A 21,332-nucleotide genomic window follows, 5' to 3' on the forward strand; every position below is an offset into this window, starting at 1 on the left:
TTTTTGTTTTTTTTATCTTCATTATTTTGAATTTTAATTCTCCCCTAATATTTAAATTAGAAGAAACTATGACAAATTTAACAAAAATGAAAATGATATCTAACTTTAAGAGTGATTTGCGATCAAAGTTTTTAGACAGCCTTTATCCACTTGTCGGTACCTTCCATATTCACATCTTTGTCTGACCGATCGTCGGTATTGTGGTCCACTTAAACACGAAAAATTTGTGACAGATTTAGGACATACTATTTGTTACAAGACAAGGTGAACTTAAGATCCTAAAAATTATATCTGATCCTAATTCCTTAGATACTATATCTTAAGGACCATTCATCTGACGACGACCAGGGATATTGTTGTCCACCTAAATTGAGCAGCGAGATCTATAGACAATCTGTATGAGTTCAATTTTAAGTGTACTGGAACGTGTTTCCCGCTTCCTGATATGCCCCAGCCATCAAGAACTTCCAGAGTACTCCTTACACCGGGTGAGCAAACAACCATTCAGAGAGAGAAGAGATTCAGAATTCTATTGCTAACTACTTCAGAGGGGTTGAGAAGAAGAAGGTTGCATATGCTGTGTACCAGGTCGGATTAGAAGTCGCGCAAAGGAGACATCATATGGCTAATAGATGAGAAGTATTTCACACACACACACACACACACACACACACATATATATATATATATATATATATATATATATATATATATATATATAGCCTGCAAAGAAATAGAGTTGCATATGTTGTGTACCAGGTCGGATTAGAAGTCGCACAAAGGAGACAACATATGGCTAACAGACGGAAAGAAAGAAAATGATATTCTACAGACCTAATTTATCGGAATTTACCAGTCGCCCCATCCAACCGGAATTAAGGACAGAATCCGCACATCGAGGAAAAGTTAAACCACGGTTCCAAGTACGAGTTCATTTAATGTGACGAGTAGATTCCCATATATATCTCCCTGCTCAACCTATCCGAGCGTCGTATTGTCGGGCTGAATGGATCTAACTAGGTCAAAGTTTATCAAGTCTATAAATTTCCTAAGTTCAACTCTCCCTAGTCATGTCCATTTAAAATTTTCGTGCCTACCGACGCATCAAGTCAGAGCATAGACCCTTCAACTTTGGGTATGTTACGCAGACTTAGGTTGCCTGTTATCACATGATCATATCACTTCCCAAAACATCTCCCTCAAGCACATTTCATTTACACCATATTTTTTGGATTTTCTGATTTTGTAATGTTTTTGGATTTTTGAAACTTTTCTAATTTTTGTTTTGTTTTTATTTCTCCCCCTAAATTTGTGCATAGAAGAGAAACAAAAGTAAATGCGCAAATTTAAACTATCCTAAAACAAAAATTAGTCTTCAAAGCGAATCAGGCTAAGAAAAACTCAGGAGTATAGAGAAGAAAATGCAAACCGTAAGTCACCGATTGAATTTGCATCCAGAAGGTCTGAGAACAGCATGCATAATCTCAGAACAGATCCGAAAATTCTTCATATCATTAAGCACTAACCCCATGTGATCCCTTCTTTTCTTCCTTTCCCGCAAAAGGACACATACTCTCAAACAAAGTCTGAATGTTGTACAGTTGAGAGATGTCCCCTATCAAGTGCCAGGAACAGCCACTACCAACAAACCGAAGTCTGATGATATGCCTCCATAGCTGCTCCGACACAGAGCAGGATTAGTTGGTCTTTGGAACCCAATCCATTTTGAAACTGGGTCGACCTTTGTCATCAACGCACGATACTCTATCCCATGACATATCCTGCTTATCACAAACAGAAGATGTAGAAACGTTAGAAGCATTAGGAGATTTAGGAGAGTGAGCCTTTGGAACCCATTTGAAGTTGGGTTTAACCCATTTCTTTTTCGATCCTATGGGTGGCTCAGTACTTGATTTGGAACTTGAAGCCGACTGCCGAGATGACTTTGACCTAACTGGTCTTGGCTTCACAGGAGCATCTCTTGAACTGGGCTTGTTGGCTGACATTTCCTTCTTGCCCTTGGGATTCGGATGCTTGGCCTTGTGCGCATTCCAGTTATCATGGTCTGAATGTGACCTTGAGGGGTTTCTTTTGGAGTATCTCCCTCTTGGCGCGTTTTTCCATCCTTGTGTGCAGTAGGGAACGTATGCGAGATTAGGACAATTTCTGGCAATGTGTCCAGGTGTTCCACAGTGAAAACATGTCTTTTTCTTCACTGTGAAGTTATTTCTTCCTGCCCCTGGTGGCGTATCCTTGCCTCGTTTCTTGTTGTTCCCACATGCACACTTGCCACAAGAACTCTGTTGCGTTGGAATTGGTGGCGTGTATTTTTCAACTGCAGGTTTGTTAGAAGCAGCCGAGTTCGAAGAAACATATTTAGAGTTCAAGGAGTCATTGGTTTGTTCAGAAGAACTCTCATTGTTCTCATCATCTGCTACTTTACCTGCACATGTAACAGAAACATCAATATTTTCAACATTAATAACTCCTCCTGACACAAATCCAGCTGGTTTTCCGTATTTCAGATGTGCCTCCCTGTCAATTTCTTCTTGTTTCATAGGGATGGATGTGTAGTTATGATTGTAAGGAGGAGGTACACTATCATACCCTAGACCCTTGTTTTGATTCCTTTTAAACTGTATGCTTTGGTCTATCATATTTGCAACCACCTCACTTGAGAAATCATATTTTCTAACATCAAGTTTGGCGGTTTCAAACTTTCCTTTCAAAGATTCAACTTCAGCCACTAGCTCAGCATTTTGTTTGACTACATAATCATAGTTTTCACATTTGTTACTATAGTCTTCCTGAAGTTTCCTAAAGTCCTTGGTTTTAGCTTCTAACTCAGCCTTCAGGGGTTTCTGTCCTTTCCTGAGTTGATATCCTTCATATCTCAGGTCTTCAACTTCTCTTTTAAATGCATCAATTTGTTCTCGAAGAAACTTAATCGTATCTTCACATGATTGAGAACATGAAACTTCACATGAATGAGAACATGACACTTCATTGACCGGAAGGTTTACAGAACTCTTTAAAGCGTCAAGCTCTTCAATTACTTCAGCAATACTAAGACGATTGAGATCTTTTGTCTTCTTGATTACAGCTACGTTCATATCCCACGATCTTGGAAGTGAATTTAGCAGCTTTTTGTTTATCTCGGACTTAGTCAAGAAGATCCCGGCTATATTTATCTCAGTAGTGAGTGTAGTAAACCGCTGCAACTGAGTTTCGAGCGTTTCTCCAAGGACATAATCGAAAAAGTTGAAATTTTGTCTTAACATATCCTGACGACTTTCAACTCCCTCGTAGACCTTAAAATCAATAATAAAAAAAAAAACTAGAAACTAAAGTAAAAATTAAACGTCAAATTTAAAATGGCTTTTTTTAGTCAACCTTAAAAGTCAAATAAAAAAAGTCAAACTTAAAAGTCAAACCGAAAAGCTAAATTTGAAATTTTAAAAGTTAAACGAAAAAGTCAAAGTTTAAAATCAAAGGTCAAACTTGAAAGACAAAATAAAAACTTTAAATAAAAAATAAAAAAATCAAAAAGTTTGAAAACTAATTTTTTTTTATTTTTTATTATATTATTATTATTATTATTATTATTATTATTATTATTAATTAATTTTATTATTTATTATTTTATTATAATTTTTTTTATTTTGAATGAAAATAGAATTTAAAAATAAAAGAAATTGAGTTTTTGGGTTAAAAGTGTCAAAATTCGAAATTTGGTGCGAAAAACATGGGTTATAGTTTAAGTTTCAAAGGAAAGGAACAAGGGTTCAGCTAGTTGAATTGGATAAGGAGCAGGCTTGTTGTTCTGGAGGTCTCGAGTTCAAAACCCGGCACTGCACATTCGCGTCCTTAATTTTTTTTAATAATGTACGTTGCTGAATGAGATCCTGCTTAGCCGAGTCGTATACGTTTGATCCGCAAGCCGCCGAGCCAAGCCGATTCTTCAAGCTGCGATCCAAGCCGAGCCGAAATCCGAGCCGTATACTTCCAATCGAGCCGCAAACTCCGGAAACCCTAGCCGTAAACCCGAACTCCGCCGCCGGCCGTGAAAGGTTTCCGGCAGTAAGCTCCGGCTGAAAACCCTTCAACAATTACGTGAAAAACAACGATTTTTCGACTTTGAAGCTCCAAAACTCAATCAAAAACCCCTTTTTATGAAAAACACAAAGAACAAACCCCCCTTATTTTTGCGAGATCTATCCAAAAATGCAAAAATATTTCAAAAATAAGATCAAATAATGCTCCAAAATAGAGTTTACGGCCCAAGAAATCGGTGTTTACGGCCGTAAGCTTGGACCGTAAACACAGAATATTCGATTTTTGGATGAAACAATAAATCCTTTTGACTGATACAACTTGGCTCTGATACCAATTGTAAGTCCCTAAACTGCCTGTGTATCAATCAAATTTGATGGTGCGGAATCCCAATCAAACGGATGATGTCAGATAAAAATATAAGAGAAGGAGAAGAAGAATTAATATGAATCTTGTATGTATTGATATGAATTATGATCCGGATACAAGAGATTCACACACACATAAAAGCTCCTTTCTCTCTGGCCGTAAACTCCTTCTAGTTCATCAGTCTCTACTCCTCACCCTAACACCTCTATTTATATTTGAATATGGGCCGGACACACATGGCCCGTAAATGAGTTTACGGTCGTAAGGTGTTTACGGCCGTAAACTCAGCCGTAAACATGACCATAAATTCATAAAATATTACACAAAAATATAATTGCCCAGAAAAGTAAAGTATAAACTATATTTTGACCCAACATGAAAGCATTTTGAAATTATCGAATTCATTCAAAAAATGTTCTTTTCTTTCCGATAATTCTTTTATTTCTACCAAAACGACTTTTCAAACATTCCAAAATTTGATTTGTGTTTAACAGTATAATGTCATCCATTTGACTTAGAATACTGTGAGGTATTCCAGACACAAGTTCCTTTTTGGCTTGGAGTTCCAACATTCTTTAGATTTCAGTTTGAGTGGCTTGATTTGTAGCAAGAGTAGCCATATTTTCTGGAGTAATATATGTTCCTTCTTTTCCAGACATTTTCATTTATGGTGTTAAGATGAAGATTCATACGGCAAACCCATGAATTATACTCTTTAGGAATAAGTATGGGTGTTCGTTAACCAGATCCTAAGTTATTAGAAATAGAGACAAAGTTCATGTAAGAGTAATTAGCAGAAGACATTTTTTTAAAGATTTTTTAATTTTATTTGAAAGGATTTTGAACAAGTGATATTAAAGTGAAATATTTAAAAAAAAGCTTATGGAAGGTTTATAAACGCTAACCAAAAGTTTTCGACAAAAATTTCAAATTAAATCACACAAGCTTTGATACTAATTGTTAAAAATATAAGATCTGATCACCACAATTAAAGGCTCGGATACCAGTTACTGTGTGACAAATATATAAATTAAAGATATACAATGTGGATATATAAAGAATAAGAATTGCTGAATAAATATAAACTGGAAAGCTATAAATGACTGAAAGCTATAATAATATAAATAACTATATTTAAATGACTTAAAGCTATAAAGAATACAAATGACTGTATTTAAATGACATTAAGTTATAAATAATATAAATGACTGTTTTTAAATGACGTAAAGCTATAATAAAATATATAACTATATAAATATATATCAAGTAGGTTCGTCAATAAATTGACTGAATGATTTTAGAACTGGACTGATGGAACGACTAGTCTATACTGATGGAACGATTGGTCGATAGTTGGATTCATGGAACGACTGTTCAATAGTTGGACTAATGGAACAACTGGTCAATTGTAACACCCAAATTCAGGAAGGCCAAGAATGGAAAGGAAACCCTAAGTTTAAGGGACGACTCGTCGAGTCCAAGGAGGAACTCGGCGAGTCTGAGCGGGATCCGGGTTAAGGAGTAAGTGACCGACTCGGCGAGTCGGCCAAGGAGACTCGACGAGTCTGGTCTGAATGAGGAAAACCCTAAATCCAGGACTTGGAGCCTATTTAAACGTCTCATTCTCTCCCTAGGGTTCCTTTACTGCATCTCTAACCCAGAGCACCGAACCCTAAGCCCCATTGTTGCTCATTCAAGCTTCCAAGCCATTTTTCTAGGTGATTTGAAGGAAGAAGGAAGAGGGAAATCATTGAAGCTTCAAGGATTGGCCTTAGATCCAGAGGTTGTGGAACCTTTCAGAGTTATTGAAGGTACTAAGTCGTTTCCTTCATTTAGATCTATTCTAGTTATGAGTTTTGGGGCTTTTAAGCCATGTTTAGATATCCATTTGAGTTAGAAACCAGATCTAAAGTTGTTACTTCGGATTTAAACACATTTTGGCCTTGTAAAGCATAAAGTAACTTCCCTTGAGTTGATTATAGAGCCTCCTTGCCTTAAACCCTAGTTTATGGTGTGTTTAGCCTAGATCTCCTTTTCTACACGTAAAGTTTGCAACTTTACGTGAGGAATAGGCTTGGGAAGGGTAGATCTACAGTTTGGAGTCCATGCATGACTCAAAAGTCCTCTGCATGTATGAAGATCTAAATGGACTCGGCGAGTCCTTTGAGTGGACTCGGCGAGTAGCATGAAGATTAGGAGGAACTCGACGAGTGGGATTAACAACTCATCGAGTCGGATGAAGATTGCCTTGGACTCGGCGAGTCTGTTCTTGGACTCGACGAGTCAAGTCGCAAAACCCCAAACCCTTCAAGTTGAGACTCGAATCAGTGAGTCGAGTGGAGACTCGGTGAGTTAGATAGGTCAGGACTCGGAAATCGGTAGACTCGGCGAGTAGGGTTGACCTAGAAGTTTGACTGTCACACCCCAAAACCAAGAACGGCGGAAACGTTCTGTGGCGGAGGATGTCATGTGCAGTATCTCAACAATGAAAAGTAGTAAATAAGCAACAACATCATCCATTGCATTAATAATATAATTTTAATACAAGTGTGTTCTGACAAATTATGATAAATACTAAAGTATAATCAAAATGAAAGATGAGTCTTGAACGCGCTCCATCTTCTCTAAACCATGCATCAGTACCTGTCTATCGTTGACCTGTGGATACAAGTTATTTTGAAAGCAAGTATCAGCTTAAAGCTGGTGAGATCATAAGTATTTTAGTGTCTTAATTTGTATGTAAGAATTTGTACGAATGAAATGTAAGTATTTGTGTGTATTTGAAATGTAAGTGTTTGTATGACATGAAATGAAAGACTTGAAAATGTTTTGAAAGAAAGTTCGTGTAAGTATGAAAATGTTTGTAAAACAACTGTAAACGTTTGAAAAACCCTAGAAATCCCTATGATTCCTACTAGTATAAAAGGCAGTCTTCTACCAAGACCTAACTGTTCTAATGTAGTCTTCTACCAAGACTTAACTGTTCTAAATGTAGTCTTCTACCAAGACCCAACCGTGCTACTATAATTATTCTTATAAGAATTTGTATCCTTTGGTACTAGGATGCTCAAATAATTCACCTCATCGGTTATGTGAATGAGTCATAAGATAGAGGTAACAATATAAATAAACTAAGAATTATCCTTTTGTACTAGGATAACTAACAGTGCCAACTGAAGACATCCGGAGATGTACATTTACCTCTGTTGCTAACAGCTGGGTATAGGATGTGCTTTTATCTCTGTAGCTAACAGTGATTCTAGGAATGGTTAGTCCCACAAAGTATCCTTTGGTACTAGGATATTAAATCCCACCTATCTCGGCGATTATGTGATTGTATCACAAAGTGAAGATAGGGATGAGGATTATACAACATAATCTATACATTTGTAAACGTGTTCATGTAAGCATATATATGTAAACGTATTCATGTAAATGTACTAATGTAAATATACTCATGTAAGCGTATATATGTAAACGTATTCATGTAAGTGTATTCATGTAGATGTATATATGTAAATGTGCTGTAATGTTCTGCGTGTGCTAGTTGTACGTGTGTTCTCTCTCTATCTAGCATGTATAGTATGTACTGTGTGTACTAGCTGTAATGTGTGTTCTCTCTCTATCTAGCAAGTATTGACTCATTAATGAATTGACTCATTGTATGATATCACGTTCTAGTATTTTCCTAAACTACCCATATGGTAGCTTACTGGTAATGTAACTGGTACGTATGAACATGGAAGTATACCCTTGCTACTCAAGGGTATTGAATGAACTGGATGAACCTTTATAACTATATATGTACACACGATATATAACTAATATTTAAACGACCTTCTGATGGATACCTGATGTCCCACCAGACCACATCTCAAGCGCGAAAAGGAAATAGGGTGGATAGCCTTCCTAAGTCTTTTAAACATTTATTATATAAATATACATATATAGGCATGCAATTTATACTATAAAAGCATAAAAGAAGTTTTGTAAAACCTTTGAACATAATTATTATCTAAGAAAAGATCGACTTGATGTCAATTTATAAAACGGTTTGAAAGCATGGGTTTGATAAAACCGTTTAAGTATAAAGAAACATTTGTTTGAAACACAATTGTAAATGAGTTTGAAATGAAACATACAGAGTAAAATGTACAGTTTAATAAGGAGTTTTAAACATATAAAGTGTTTATGAAAATCATTTGAAGGAAACTGTTTGGTAAAACAACTAATGAGTAGTAAATCATTTGCATGCTGCTTATTAATCACATGTGATTGATATAATAAGTAGCATGATTCTACTTGTATCCCCCTCCCCCATAAAGCATTTAAAAACATTTAAAAGATTGATTAAGGGGTATGAACTCACCTGTTGTGGGTGATACGGATGAACTGAAGAGGTAGGACTGCTAGGTGTCAAGTGAAGTCTTGAACACACTCTATGATCCTAGTTAACATATAATATCACATATATGTAACATATTAGTCTATAAACAACTAATAAACAAGTCAAGACACCCTAGGACATGCTAAACACCTTTATCAAGTGTTATCAGCCTCTAGGACTACATCTAAGTGTTTGTAGGGGAAGCTATTGTGTGTAGGGCTCAAGGAAAACTCCACCATGAGGTTCACGGCCCTAATGATCCTACTAAATGAGTTTACGGTCGTAAACTCATGAGTTTATGGCCGTAAGCTCATACTTATGTGACCATTTTGTGTTTGATGCTCTACAAGACCCTAAGAAGCATTTCTACTTAATGACTTGGTCTATGGAAGAGTTTAGGGCATTATATAACTCCTTTTAGGAGTTTACAGCCCTAGGACCAAATCCCATGGAGATTACGGCTGTAATCTGCCTTGGATGGGTGTTTGTGGTGTTTTCAAGTCCCTAATTTAACTAGGAACTAAACTAGGCTATCGTATAAGGCTTTAGAAGAGGTTATAGCATCAATTGGCCCTATTGTTTGGAGTTCACGGCCCTGGAACTTCCTAATCGATTGGTTCTCGCACTCCTAAGTGAAATCGGGTCCTCGGTTGGTATCCCAACGAACCTTCACTAACGGGCGACGGCGTTGCTTCGTCCGTCTGACCTCTCGGGCGAGGGTCACTATGGTTCTTTCACGAAGGCGAGGATCTCGTTGATCTCGATCCCGTCTAGTGGGATTTCGAGAGTCCTGACGGAAAGGTACGGTTTCAAGATCGAGATGCGAAGGGTAGACTGTACGTTACTGAGTTCGCGGAGTAGGTCAAGTCTGTGAGATACAAGACCGATTCTGGTAAGAATCTCGGAGGTCCTGACTATCTTGGATTTAGCTTTTCACGCGATGCGAAGCGTATTAAGCCATTCCCAGAGTGAGTTTTCCTAAAGAACTTGGTCTCTCACTTGGAATTTCCCAGGTTTCTTTTTCTTGCTTAACTTCCCAGTCAAAGGCCACCCTCTGCTGGATCAAAGTCGTATGGGTTTCTGTAGTATGCGAGGAGTTCTGGCTGAACTATGACAGTAGGTCTGTAAGACCTAGAATTTGGCGAATTGCAGTCGGCGTCTCTGGTGTCGACAATTTCCCAATGGTTTTGGATAACTTGACAGAGTACTCAGGTATTTCCCAACACTAAAAGTGTGTCTTCGGAATTTGACTCTTCAATTCTAATACTCGCGTTCAGAGAACCTTGCGAAAAGTATCTCCGAGGGTAATGTTTCCACGGGTTCCTTCTTACTACGAGGGTAGATAAGTAAGTCATTACAAGGAGAATGACAAACTGATCTAAGTAAGAATGGCAGGCCCTACTCATTAAGCTCATGAATGCTACGGGCGTATTGTTCCTATCCGAGGGGCATCACTACGGACTTGAAGTGTCCGCATCGAGTTCGGAAGGTAGTCTTCCGGACATCCTTTCCTAACACTCAAACTGGTGATATTCGGATCTCAGGTCCATTTTTGAAAGTAATTCTTTCCTTGCCTTTGCTCAACCGATTCATCTATGCAAGGTAGAGGCAACGATTTCTAATGGAAAATCTTGACAGGGTCCTCGATAGCCGAGGTACATACGATGTACTCCGTCGACCTCTGGAAGAATAAGATCGGAGCTCTCCAGGGTGAGAAGCCTAGTCTTCCGATTCTATTTCGGTGTAGTTCCCTAAGTTTTTCGGACTTTTTCTTGTATCTCTGCGGGTGTTTAGACGGTAGGGAGATCTGTTTACAGGAGTCCTATTGGGTTCTAAGTTTGTTCACATTACGATGCGATTACTCGTAGACTTGGGCAGTTCTCTGTCCTGAAGTTCATATTAGAATTCATACTTGGTTCAACGATCACTATATCGTGTATACGAGTCGTATATAATTAAGATTGAAAAGGTAGTCAAATAACTGATTCTTCTTTAAGCTTATATCCCATCGGGGAAAAAGAAGTTAAAGTGGAATCATCAATTCTAAACCTGTAGAACCTTGATTATATATTACCCTTATGTATACATTCCTCAGTGATAGATCAACTATATGAATCCATGGATTGAACTTGAAGTACTGCAAGTGGAACTTCCGGGAGGTCTGCTGAGCTTTCTTCAAAAAGGATAAGAGATGTGAGGTACTCTATGCAGGAGTACTTCCGAGTTCTGCTATGACGGCTTCGCTAAAAAGACGTTTACGGAGAAAAGGTGTACGTATGAAGCTGGTTGCTTCTGGATGATGACAGGATTCTGATAGCACGAAAGATAAGGATTTTGTGAGTGATTTTGGTTGATCCTAGATGTAGTTCGACTGTCTATGTAAAGAATAGAAGTATGTTCTCGTGAGTTTGACCTACATCTCTATGATGCAGTCCTAGTACGGATTGGAAGTATGTTCGCGAAGGTTTGACCTACATCCCTATGATGCAGTCCTAATACCGAGTGGAAGTAAGTTCGTAGAATGGTCTCAAGACGTTTACCGTTCGGGCTGAGGTATCATTGGTTGGTGAATAACATGATCCAACCACTGAAAGAGACTTGGAAATGTCTCCGGAGCTAAATTACTATAGTCCAAAGACTTGACTAAAGCATGTTTCAGATAGACTCCAATGAAAGTATGATAAGAGTACTTGAATAAAGAATGACACAGAAGTTAGCCGACTATCAATATCTTTGATATTCATGACGTAAAAGTTTGGGAAATTGACCTTGTAAAAGGTCTTACATCATATCCAGAGAAGATAGTTCTTGACAGCATAAAGACCTAACCAAAAGTACTTACAGTACAAGATAGTTTCATAGAAAATGCCACATCGGGCAAAGACAGAAAAACGATTCCTTCAAACAAGGAAGATAAAGTAAAGTATCTACTACTGGCGATGGTCATCCCTCTGGTGAACTCTCAGTTCAGCCAGATGACGTTCTATATCAAGTAGGTGTCTTTCGTACACTCTCTGGCGTACTCGGAGCTCTATGACTTTGGCTCGTGATTCAGCCAGTGCTTGTAGTAGGGTTTCATGGTTTCTCTCAGATCTCTCACGAGCATCTTCTAGACGAATGGTGCGGAGGGTATGCATTCTCGCATCGGCGACAACTTCGGTGATCTGATGTAGGGTTGTCCTACCTTGAATCTCATTTCGGGCCACTCTGCGGACCAAGATTGACAAGATTCTGTCTGCTGAGCCCCCATTGCTCAGGTCATAAAAACTCCGGTCACCATTAAATGGCATGGGCTTATCTTGTCCTTGGCTCCTTGTTTCCAAGCATTCTACCCACTCAAGCGTCGGGCCATGAAAAACGAACGAGGGTTAGGAATTGGAACAGGAGCTGCCTGGGGTAGGTTCTCAACCTCGGGTTTGGAGTCAGCGCCGTCCGAAAGGTCTTCATCATGGTGATCATTCAAAAGGATAGGATGATCATTCTCTGGTTCTTCTCCAAACCAACCAGCAATGACTTCGTTCTGAAGGTACTGGTTGCCGTGGGGATGGAGTCCAGCCATGTTATCTATGCGAGAATTGGGGTAAGAAAATAATCATTAGACGAACTATCTAGATAATTATTTAGAAAATCTTCATTAGTTACATCGCCATTTGTGAAGTGCATACAAATTATATGTAACCGAAACAGGATAGGCCTTCGAATAAGTGACCTTAACTCCAAATTCACATAGAATAGGGGTAAAGTAAAATTTTCATAGATTCTAAGTCTATAACATCCTAATTACATATATCCTGAGTGTATCCACTTAGCAACTGTCAACTTAGTAATGAAGATCCTGTTTTAGTTCTCAAGTATAAAGTACGTATAGTAACACCAAATACCCCTATAGTATTTTAAGTTTAATGTTATGTTCTACTGTTCTCATTGTGGTATTGTTGGTAAGATTTTAGACTTGTTGCAAACACACAACTACACTTAGGCACATGGTAGTCAACCCTCGGATAATATAGTTGATCAAGCTATATCTTCCCAGATTTGACTATATGTCTCTAAGTCCACCTGTGTTGCCCAACAATCGTAATTCTTTTGTACTGTCCTATTGACACTGATTTTAGTATGAATGCAACACGTATACTTACTTAAATATTTTATTATTTAAAGTATAAACTCTTGGTCAGAGTATTTTTAATCCCTCTGTATTTATAGTTAGTATATCTTTTATGGGTTGATATACTTAATTCACTATAAACAATGCTCTGATACGAATCTGTCACACCGCAAAACCAAGAACGGCGAAAACGTTCTGGGGCGGAGGACGTCATGTACAGTATCACAACAATGAAAAGTAGTAAACAAGCAACAACATCATCCATTGCATTAATAATATTATTTTAATACAAGTGTGTTCTGACAAATTATGATAAATACTAAAGTATAATCAAAATGAAAGATGAGTCTTGAACGAGCTCCATCTTCTCTAAACCTTGCATCGGTACCTGTCTATCGTTGACCTGAGGATACAAGTTATTTTGAAAGCGAGTATCAGCTTAAAGCTGGTGAGATCATAAGTATTTTAGTGTCTTAATTTGTATGTAAGAATTTGTACGAATGAAATGTAAGTATTTGTGTGTATTTGAAATGTAAGTGTTTGTATGACATGAAATGAAAGAGTTGAAAATGTTTTGAAATAAAGTTCGTGTAAGTATGAAAATGTTTGTAAAACAACTATAAACGTTTGAAAAACCCTAAAAATCCTTATGATTCCTAATAGTATAAAAGGCAGTCTTCTACCAAGACCTAACTGTTCTAATGTAGTCTTCTACCAAGACTTAACTGTTCTAAATGTAGTCCTCTACCAAGACCCAATTGTGCTACTATTATTATTATTATAAGAATTTGTATCCTTTGGTACTAGGATGCTCAAATAATTCACCTCATCGGTTAGGTGAATGAGTCACATGATAGAGGTAATAATATAAATAAACTAAGAATTATCCTTTTGTACTAGGATAACTAACAGTGCCAACTGAAGACATCCGTAGATGTACATTTACCTCTGTTGCTAACAGCTGGGTATAGGAATAGTTAGTCCCTTAAAGTATACCCGTACTGGTATCAACCGTTGACATCCGTGGATGTGTTTTTATCTCTATAGCTAACAGTGATTCTAGGAATGGTTAGTCCCGCAAAGTATCCTTTGGTACTAGGATATTAAATCCCACCTATCTCAGCAATTATGTGATTGTATCACAAAGTGAAGATAGGGATGAGGATTATACAACAGAATCTATACATCTGTAAACGTGTTCATGTAAGCGTATATATGTAAACGTATTCATGTAAATGTACTCATGTAAGCGTATATATGTAAATGTATTCATGTAAGTGTATTCATGTAGATGTATCTATGTAAATGTGTTGTAATGTTCTGCGTGTGCCAGCTGTACGTGTGCTCTCTCTCTATCTAGCATGTATAGTAATGTACTGTGTGTACTAGCTGTAATGTGTGTTCTCTCTCTATCTAGCAAGTATTGACTCATGAATGAACTGACTCATTGTATGATATCGCGTTCTAGTAATAGTTCTAGTATTTTCCTAAACTACCCATATGGTAGCTTACTGGTAATGTAACTGGTACGTATGAACATGGAAGTATACCCTTGCTACTCAAGGGTATTGAATGAACTGGATGAACCTTTATAACTATATATGTACACACGATATATAACTAATATTTAAACGACCTTCTGATGGATACCTGATGTCCCACCAGACCACATCTCAAGCGCGAAAAGGAAATAGGCTGGATAGCCTTCCTAAGTCTTTTAAACATTTATTATATAACTATACATATATAGGCATGCAATTTATAATATAAAAGCATAAAAGAATTTTTGTAAAATCTTTGAACATAATTATTATCTAAGAAAAGATCGACTTGATGTCAATCTATAAAACGGTTTGAAAGCATGGGTTTGATAAAACAGTTTAAGTATAAAGAAACATTTGTTTGAAACACAATTGTAAATGAGTTTGAAATGAAACATACAGAGTAAAATGTACAGTTTAATAAGGAGTTTTAAACATATAAAGTGTTCATGAAAATCATTTGAAGGAAACTGTTTGGTAAAACGGCAAATGAGTAGTAAATCATTTGAATGCTGCTTATTAATCACATGTGATTGATATAATAAGTAGCATGATTATACTTGTATCCCCCCATAAATCATTTAAAAACATTTAAAATATTGATTAAGGGGTATGAACTCACCTGTTGTGGGTAATACGGATGAACTGAAGAGGTAGGACTGCTAGGTGTCAAGTGAAGTCTTGAACACACTCTATGATCCTAGTTAACATATAATATCACATATATGTAACATATTAGTCTATAAACAACTAATAAACAAGTCAAGACACCCTAGGACATGCTAAACACCTTTATCAATTGTTATTAGCCTCTAGGACTACATCTAAGTGTTTGTAGGGGAAGCTATTGTGTGTAGGGCTCAAGGAAAACTCCACCATGAGGTTCACGGCCCTAATGATCCTACTAAATGAGTTTACGGTCGTAAACTCGTGAGTTTACGGCTGTAAGCTCATACTTATGAGACCATTTTGTGTTTGATGCTCTACAAGACCTTAAGAAGCATTTCTACTTAATGGCTTGGTCTATGGAAGAGTTTAGGGCATTATATAACTCCTTTTACGAGTTTACGGCCCTGGGAGCAAATCCCATGGAGATTACGGCCGTAATCTCCCTTGGATGGGTGTTTGTGGTGTTTTCAAGTCCCTAATTTAACTAGGAACTAAACTAGGCTATTGTATAAGGCTTTAGCAGAGGTTATAGCATCAATTGGCCCTATTGTTTCGAGTTCATGACCCTTGAACTTCTTGGGTTGTGAACACCTTACTCTTGGTGTTCTAATGGTGTTTTCTAGTCCTAGACTCATTAGGGTACATGTCTAAATTAGTCTCTTGGCTTAAGGAAGGCTTTTAGGGTGTTTTGGCACCTAAAATGGAGTTCACGGCCCATGAACATCCTTGGCCGTGAACTCACTTCTAGCCTTTTTTTCTTAATGATTTTGTGGTCTAAACATGTCATGGTAGTTTCTATGTTGAGTTCCAAGGCTTGGAGGGATATTGGGCACACTTTGGCCCTTATAAAAGAGTTTACTCCCCAAGGTGTTCTTGGGCGGTAAACTCTCATATCTTAGTGTTTTCCTATGATTTCTAGTGTATTAAGCATATAAGAAGCTTTAAAACAACACTAGATAGAAGTACTCACTTTCCGGAACGAAAGTCCGAAGATCCTTGAGAGAGAATTCGGCTTTTCTCTAGTTGGAAATGTAAGTAATGAATAAATATGGTTTAGAATTCTATATATAGTCCTAGGATTTTTGGCAGAAAATATTTTATTCACTAAATGAACTCTAATATCATAGAGTTTTGGAATAACAGAGTTGCACAATACCCTAGTGCATCCTCTCTCCTGATATCTCCTTAAGGGTAAAACCTGGAATACTCAAACTTATACCCAAAAGTCTGGAGATTCATTGTAACTGTTCTACTTCTATTAGCTGGATATAGTTTGTACAGAATGGAAATTTCGGGTTGTCACATTGACTTTGACCAGAACTTTGACTTTGACCAGCGTTGACTTAGTTGACTTTCAAGGGACAGTTAGACTAAGTGTTGCATTAATATTGGTAGCTCGGGGAGCTAGTGGAGCAGGAGTTCAGAGAGTTTCCAGGCAACAACTAGAGGGGTTATCAGCAAGATCAACAAGTGCAGGTGAGTTTCCCTTTGTGTGAATGGGTCGAAGGCCACAATGCCGGCCCATGTAGTTATGAGTAGAAGACCCGGGGGTTAGCCCTAGGCACAGTATGCTAGTATGATATTCAGGACGAGGTTCAATGATAGCGGGCGGGTGCCCAAGGAATGGTTTATATGATAGTTTATAGTTGTTGTCTGTGTGATACATGTATGTGCCTGGTAGGAAGGTGAGCGTGGGCGACGTCTCGTACCTCACCAATAGTAGAGTGTGGATGGTGTTCCACATCTCATTAGCAGCAGAACAGGGGCGAGGCCCAAGTTACGGAAGGAGTGATTGTAGGTTGGGCCTGTATCTCACTATCAGCAGGAGCATGGACGGGGTTCCATGACTCATTAGTAGCAGGACAAGGGCGAGGCCCAGGATAGGCGAGGCCTTAGGACAGGATCCGTTAGCATGAGTTTAGTTTATGTGTTGTGATATGTTTATGTGGTATTATATGTTAGCGGGCGACGCCTAAATGAAACAGATCTATATCCGAGCGGGGCTCGAAGCCAAGCGGGGCCTGGAGCGGCAGGGCTGTTGTAGCGGGCGAGGCCCGAGGTAGGGGCGAGGCCCAGGATAGCTGGCGTGGCCCAGTATGTGTAGTATGTGGTTATGCATGGTATGTGATATGGTGGGGAACTCACTAAGCTTCATGCTTATGGTTTTCAGTTTTGGTTTCAGGTGCTTCCGGTAGCGGAGGGAAGAGCTCGGGGTGATCGCATGGCACACACCATAGATTAGACAGCCTGGGAATGTTTTACTCTGATATTGAACATGCGTTTTGGAAATTAATACTCTGATTATGTTTTGGATTGATGATTTTGCTTTAACTAATGTTTATTTAATCGATGCACACTCTCCAACCGGTTACCACTTGGGCAAGTGAATGTGGTCTTTTCTTGGTCCATTGGGTCTATGGGTATTTGAAAATACCCTGAAAATCCATCTAGAAAACAATAATAGCTATGGCCCGATAATCTCTCAAGCATTTGATCAATAAAAGGTAAGGGAAAATGGTATTTACGAGTGGCATCGTTTAGCTTTCGATAATCGATGCACACTCTCCAACCGGTTATCGTTCGTGTCGGAATTAGTTCGTTATTTTCATTGGTTATGACTGTCATCCCTCCTTTCTTGGGCACCACTTGGACCGGACTCACCCATGGACTGTCGGAAATGGAATATATAATTCCCGCATCTAAGAGCTTGACCACTTCCTTCTTGACTACTTCTTGCATATTCGGGTTCAGTCTTCTTTGGTGTTGTACAACCGGCTTTGCTCCTTCTTCCAGGTTGATCTTGTGGGAGCAATAGGATGGACTTATTCCCTTGATGTCAGTGATGCTCCATGCTATGGCTCGTTTCCGCCTCTTTAATACTTGCACGAGTTCTTCTTTTTCAGAATTGGTCAGGTCAGAGGCTATAATTACTGGCTTTTGGTTGCCTTCTTCGAGAAAAGCATACTCCAAATGATCTGGTAAGGTTTTCAGTTCCGATTTTTGGCTCTGACTGTTGCACTCGCCGAGTGCAGGTGGGGTACTCGGCGAGTTTGTGGCTGTATTCATGAATTCTGACTTTTCTTCAGATATACTCGGCGAGTAGATCGGCCCTACTCGGAGAGTAGGGTTGTCAGATTGCTTCATTAGTTCTTCATACTCTGCTTCTTCCAACAGTCTTTCAATTTCTAATAGATCTTTTTCTGGATCAAATGCTTCATCTAAAGCTGCAAACTTGTTGGAATCTTCAGGTATGTCTTCCTCCAATAGTTCATCAAGCATGTCGATTGAGAATGCCGTGTCGTCACTGCTCCTAGAATACTTCATAGCTTGGTCCACCCCGAATGTTACTGAATCGTCCCCGACCCGCAAGGTGAGCTTTGAGTCTCTCATGTCTACTATAGCACTTGCCGTGTTGAGGAAAGGTCTTCCAAGGATAATTGGCACTTGTGGATCCGCCTCCATGTCTAGAATAATAAAATCAGCGGGAAAGACGAATTTATCCAGTTTGACTAGTATGTCTTCGCATATGCCTTTTGGGAAGGTGACTGTTTTGTTGGCCAAGTGTATTGCCATGCGAATTGGCCTTGGTTCCGGGAGATCTAGCTTCTTAAAGAATGAATATGGCATTAGATTCACACTTGCTCCCGAATCGGCTAAGGCATGAATGATGGTCAAGTTGCCAAATTGGCAAGGTAAGGTCAAGCTCCCCCGGGTCACCTTTTTTCTTTGGTAGCTTATTTAGCATAGCAACTGAGCAGTTTTCATTGAGTACTACCTTCTTAACTTCTTCCATCTTCTTTCTATTGGTGAGAAGTTCCTTGAGGAATTTTGCATACTTGGGCATTTGCATGACGGCTTCAATGAAGGGTATATTGATTTGAAGAGTCTTGATGTGATCTAGAAACTTCTGATACTCTTCTTCCTGCTTCTCCTTCTTAGCTCAGGTTGGGTATGGCATGGGAGGCTAGTAAAGTTTTTCAGGAATCTGTGCAGTGGGATTTTGTGATGTACTCGCCGAGTCCATACGTGGTACTCGGCGAGTAGGACTGTGAAAGTGTGTTTCTTAGTTTTCTGCTTGCTTTTCTGCCTCCTCCTTCTGTGATTTCATGGATGGCTCAGTCTGAATAGGTGCCAGGGGGGTGATTATCTTCCCACTTCTTGTTGTGACAATGTTTATTTGCGCGCCTCGTGGGTTATTTTCAGTTTTGCTAGGAAGTTCGCCCGGTGACCTTTGGTTGATTTGTTGAGCAAGTTGCCCAAGCTGTGTCTCTATATTGTGAATAGATGCTTGCTGGTTCCTTAGCATGGTTCTTGTTTCTTGAATTGCAGCATCATGGTCACTATGTCTTTTTTCTGAAGCAGCTACAAATTTTGTGAGCATTTCTTCCAAGCTTGGCTTCCTTTCTTGCACCGGTTCCTCCTTTTGGTAGAATCCTCTCCCTTTTTGCCTAAACCTTTCCTCCTTGGCTTTCTTGTACTCTTCATAAGGGAGCCAATCTTTCTTTTGTTTTCTCCAGTCTTCATCATATCGGTCTCCACTTGAGTAACACACTTGCGCCTTCTTGTTGCCATTTTCATCTAAATCACAATCCCTAGTGAGGTGAGGCGCATTGCAGTTTTCACAACCCACCTGAATAGCATGGATTGTTTGATCCATTTTATCCATCCTCCTATCCATGGTTTTTAGCATAGCCATGACCACGGATAAGTCTTCAGTAGCTGCATAGGCAGCTCCCCTAGTGACATCATGCCTAGGGTTGTGGTATTCTCTAGAGTGTTTAGAGAATTCTTCAATCAATTCTTTGATCACCGGGGGTGGCTTCTTTGTGAGCGGGCCTTGCGAGTCTAGTAACTGCCTGGTTGTGACATTGACTCCATCATAGAAGATGGACACTTCTTGCTGGCTGTTAAGGTCATGGTGTGGGCAGTTTCTTAGTAAGCTCTTGTACCTTTCCCAAGCTTCATATAGAGACTCTCCAGCTTGTTGTTCAAAGTTAGCAATGGCCTTCTTCAACTTGGCTATCTTGGAAGGTGGGCAGAAGTGATCAATGAATTCTTCTTTCATCTTGGCCCAAGTGGTGACTGATCCGAGGGGAAGTGACTTGAGCGAGTCTTTTGCAGCACCTTTGAATGTCACCGGAAGCATACGAAGTAGTTGAGTCTCGCGGGGCACATTTGTAACATTGAAGTAATCAGCTACATCATTGACTTCATCCAAATGTTTGTAGGCATCTTCATGGTCTTTTCCATAAAAGGGTATTTCCTTAAGTAAAGCTAGGATATGACCCTTTAGCTCGAAGGTAGCAGTTGCGGGAATTGCGGGTTGCACAAGTCTCGGGCCAGTGTCGTCTCGCATCCTCTTCTTCCATTCTCCCATGGGGATTTCATCAATGTTAGCCATTGTGACAACTAACTCTTCCTCGGATTCGGTTTCGTGCTCGTATGTCGGGTCCTCTTCTTCTTCGGTCTCGTACTCGATATCTTCCTTAGCCGGTTCGTCGATTACTAAGGAAGCGCTGGATGCTCCTGATTTGCTGCTCTTCTTTTTCCCAAAAACAGTCTTCAAGTTGCACAAGGGTGATTTCTTTGGTGTACTTGAACTATCCACGTCCTTTCCCTTGTTTCTTTTCAATGTGGTTTCGGGATCTTCAAACGGGGGTACCAGCGGGGTGTTTGATCCTCTGGTCATGAAAGTCCTGAAATAAACAAAATAAAAGCATAAAAAGAACAAAAAAAAATGTACTAAAAAAATTAAAATTTACTGCTAAATAAACTGCTACTCGCCGAGTCGGTGCGATTGCACTCGGCGAGTATCAGTGATATTTTGAAAAAAATTCTAAATTTAATACTAAACTAAAACAGATACTAAAACCTAATTACTAATTACTAAATTGCAATAAATGAACTTTATGCAAGTAAACTCACACAAAGGATCGAAAAAATTAGGAATTAGATTAATTATTTAGAACCGTTCCCCGGCAACGGCGCCAAAAACTTGATGTGTGTAAAATGCACTTGTTTTATCCCTACTTTTAATTAATAAATTTAACACACAAAGGCAGTGAACCTGTCTTTTAGTGGTATAGATTAGTAAGTAAGGTGTCGAACTCAGGGAACGGGAAATTAAACTAATAACTAATTTTAACTAAACAACTAATAAAAGTAAAAGGGGTTTTCTTCTAGTTTTGCAAGACTAGAAACTTAG

General features: G+C 38.9%; 1 non-coding gene across 1 annotated transcript; it reads left to right on the top strand.

The window, feature by feature from the left end:
• Positions 1–20,037: 20,037 nt before the first annotated feature.
• On the top strand, positions 20,038–20,144 carry LOC111877379 (small nucleolar RNA R71). The gene has a single exon (XR_002845390.2). It is a non-coding gene; the product is annotated as a small nucleolar RNA R71 (small nucleolar RNA).
• The last annotated feature ends 1,188 nt before the right edge of the window (positions 20,145–21,332 follow it).

Source organism: Lactuca sativa, chromosome 3, assembly GCF_002870075.4.
Source record: "Lactuca sativa cultivar Salinas chromosome 3, Lsat_Salinas_v11, whole genome shotgun sequence".
In the NCBI taxonomy this organism is placed as follows: domain Eukaryota; kingdom Viridiplantae; phylum Streptophyta; class Magnoliopsida; order Asterales; family Asteraceae; genus Lactuca; species Lactuca sativa.